This window comes from Pundamilia nyererei, unplaced genomic scaffold, assembly GCF_000239375.1.
Source record: "Pundamilia nyererei isolate P.nyererei 1_Seehausen unplaced genomic scaffold, PunNye1.0 scaffold00049, whole genome shotgun sequence".
NCBI lineage: Eukaryota > Metazoa > Chordata > Actinopteri > Cichliformes > Cichlidae > Pundamilia > Pundamilia nyererei.
In genome coordinates, this window is record NW_005187450.1 from 1657371 (window position 1) to 1660985 (window position 3615).

The following is a 3615-nucleotide window of genomic DNA, read 5'->3' on the forward strand; positions in this document are numbered from 1 at the left end:
AGAGTAGAAATGTTATGGCTTACTGGGATACGTATATGGAGCAGATCTGTAGCTCGCTTTATAGTAGACACACTGGCTTGTGGTACCACCAGGAAAAACATACTCAGAACTGATACTGAAATTTACTCCATTAAGGTGAGCTTATAAAGTGTGGCACTGTGCATGTTAGCTCATTCTATTAACTTTTCAGCAATGAAATCAGTTTTTACGTAATTTGCATAATTGAACTTTATAAAAATAAAAAAAAAATTGGCTTCAAAGCCATTTTAAGATTTTGCGTACAATAAATGGCATCACTTTAGAAAATATGACCCATATTATGTATAATAAGTACCAACTAAACATCAGAATGAAACCATTAGCCCACGAATTTGCGGCAATAGCTTACAGGTCAATTCTGCGTAATTAGCAATTTTGGTGCTTAAGAAATACATTTTTTAGACAATCCTCATTATCCCCCCCAAATAAAATGGATGTGTGCATACATAACTCCCGTGCCTTATTGCCTTATCAGCCAGAAACAATAAAACTACAGTTACTTTATACAGATCCGTTCTGCTGTACCCGGATAGGTGATCATGACATTTTGAGGAAATGTCGAAGACCTGCAGCTTGGAAAAAAACGCAGACCAAACCCTCCTGCATCCACCTCTGATGTCCCGTGTGCCAGCGGCGCCGCGCGCGCAGGCAGTTGGAGTCCTCACCGTGTAGACGAGCTGGACTCGCGCATTCAAAAACCAGTTTTAAGCTGCTCGCGAACTCTTTGTGTTCCTTAAACGAATTTACCCAACAACAATTATTTCAACCTCAAAACGTTCACTACGCAAACTACCACCGCTAAGGGCTTGGTTTAAATCCGCCTGCCCGCGGTGCATGCGGGACCATCGGGATATCCTACATTAATGTACCAGTGAGGAGAGCGGAGGACCGGGGTGCTGGTAATTACTCAGACGCTGAAAACACTGGGACCGACGATGAAAAGAGTAAGCGCTTACATTTAGGGTAGTCTGCCTCAAGAAAGGAGAAAGAAAGCAGTTTGGGTGTATTTAGAGAGAGCAACACCCGCACTTTGAAGAGACCAACTAAACTGTAGTCGTCTACTCGACCTGGGGACCTGCTTGGGTGAAGGAGTGAGGAGATGCGCGGTGTATCATGGATATACGAGAAGGGATGAACGACAGCAAACACCAGAGGATATGTATTCCGGTAAGGAAATACATTTATTTACTTTATTCGGTATTCTACGGAAGCTGCAGTATTCACTATTCCCGATACAGTACTGATTATTTCTTATGCCTGTGCTACGAGGTTGTTGTTATCACCGGTCTACAACTTCCACTTCTGAAATAAACCACAGTAAAGTGGAGTAAAGCTGAATATTTTAGGTATTTACCGAAACGTGATGTCAAAGAAACTGCCTTGCTCATTTTATAATATGCATTTGTTTTTGAAGTATCTCATCAATAGTACGGAGCACACATTCACACCCACATATTAGACATTCAGCGCTCAATTGCACAAGTGACGGCATTGTGTCCATGCCATTATTGCCATGCATGAGTTAGAAAACTAACAGCTTTGAAATCCCAGCTGACTGGTGCCATTTCTCATCAGATAATCACATTCTGCGTCTCCTAATTGGCCATGGCCATCATTTATACCGTGCAGCTTTTTCTGTGAGGCACAAATCCAGACCATCATTCCTCGTTCATTTAAAACCTTTTGGCAGAACACATTGCCGTCAGTGATCACCAGGGGATTGGAATCAGTCCAGTCTCATCATCTCTCCTTTTCTTTGATTGCACCGCGCTCCTCGCTTGATTGGTTCGGATTGTCTAAAGTCCTTTAGCATCCGACTCTGCTGGAAATAGTTAATCTCGTGAAATCAAGCGTCCATATGTTTCATATGGATCTTCTTTGCTTGTGATTCTGCTATTAAGTAAATTACAGTGCTTTTGCTATTAAATGTATTAGAGGTGGTTTTGATTATTAACTCTTCCCTTTGTCAGTGTTTAGTGTTGCCCCTCTCTTAGGGATGCCTCAGGGGATGCTTCACAGGCGTAAATACTGTTTTTGTTTCATGTTGGCATACATTCAACTGCATGTTTGGGTATAGTTTTGTTGATTTTGTTGTTTCCACCGAACTGGAAGTGCAGTATCTCCTTTTTAAACATTTGTATTAAAGTGACTGGAATTGTAGAGTTACTACACATCTCCTTGGGGAAGTGAGCTTATGGCTGGGCAGGTTTCTGATGATGTCACCGGGACAGAAAAAGGAGGAGGGTGAACATGAAGTTCATAGTACCCCGCTGAGCCTGGTCTGGATGAGGAAAGAGGAGTCTGAGTTGGCAAAGACAAAAGTACCGCATGTGCATTCTGATTGGTTCAAGTAGGGGTTGCCTTTTTTTTTTATTATTATTACTTTAACACGTAAGCAAATCTATTTGGATGAGTCACTTGGTTTCTTTAAAATTCTGTTTCAGTTTTGTGTTTCTGCTGTTCATACTTGTCTCTGAGTTCACATGCAAAGAAGTGCAGACTATGGACATTTTACCTGCAGAGCTAAACTCTTTAGTCTTCATCTTTTATTCAGTTGTCTATGCAATAAGTAAGTGGGACACCAGCAGTGCATAAGCTAATCCGTGTGGACAATATGCTTACCTATTGCATTAAAAAGTAAAAAAACAAAACCAAAAGAACTGACTGCTTGAATTTCTTCTTATAGGAATATTAATAATGACAACTGTAATACATCAGTATTCAGTTTAGTGAAATAACGCAGAATTCTTGCATGTATACGAGAAGTTACATTGACAAGTTGCTCTGAGAACTGGAAGCAAAGTTTTCTGCATTATGAACCCCAATGAAGCAGCAAACAAGCGCATTAAAATGACATTTTATATACTAGTTTTAAACATGACAAGTCTGTAAAAAGACAAAATTCTGTCAATCTGTGGTTGTGACAAAAATGAGCTAGACATGAACTGTGAGAAAGCTCAGAAAATTAATTAAGTAAATAAGCAAGTTTTTTCAATTGTAGTTTATTGACATAAATACATAATTGCTTATCATTAAAAAAAGAAATATATGTCCACACTGATAAAAAAAAGTGCAAGTTTGTGCTTTAAAGATATTTTCTAGACCATGTTTAGAAGGAGAATTGGCCTCCTCTGGATGTGATGCAAGTCACACATGGACTGCACAAGTGTCTCCATTCCTGGAGTAGTGCATCCTGCAGCTGTGCAGTGGTCATTCATCGAAGCTACCACTGTTGAGCACATCAACCCAGAATGTCCTAGGCATCTTCAATAAAAGACATATCCGGACTAACTGCTGGCTAATGAAGCGTCCGGATATGATTGTGATCCTGAAAGTCCTTCACTATTCCCACTGTGGGCAGGCAGGTATTGTCCTTTCTAAACAGCCGCAGGGCGGGGTTCTGCTGCAAGAATGTCACGAGTACAGATGGGAGCACTTCATGTTGGTACCGCTATCATGGACATGCAAACCTGCCATCATGGCAGTAGTGAGGTGAACTTAAGTCAGTCACGGCAAGTCAGCACCAATTACAGTGTTGTGAGACCACTGGCTTGTGACTAAATATATATATATATA

The 3615-nt window shown here is 40.6% G+C and overlaps 1 protein-coding gene across 1 annotated transcript in view; it reads left to right on the plus strand.

Moving 5' to 3' along the window:
- Positions 1-644: 644 nt before the first annotated feature.
- cntn3a.1 (contactin 3a, tandem duplicate 1) overlaps positions 645-3615 on the plus strand; it is a 75694-nt gene continuing 72723 nt past the window's right edge. The window contains exon 1 of the mRNA XM_005732947.1: positions 645-1206. The gene's annotated coding sequence lies outside the window, so the exon portion shown is untranslated. The remainder of the gene's footprint in view (positions 1207-3615) is intronic.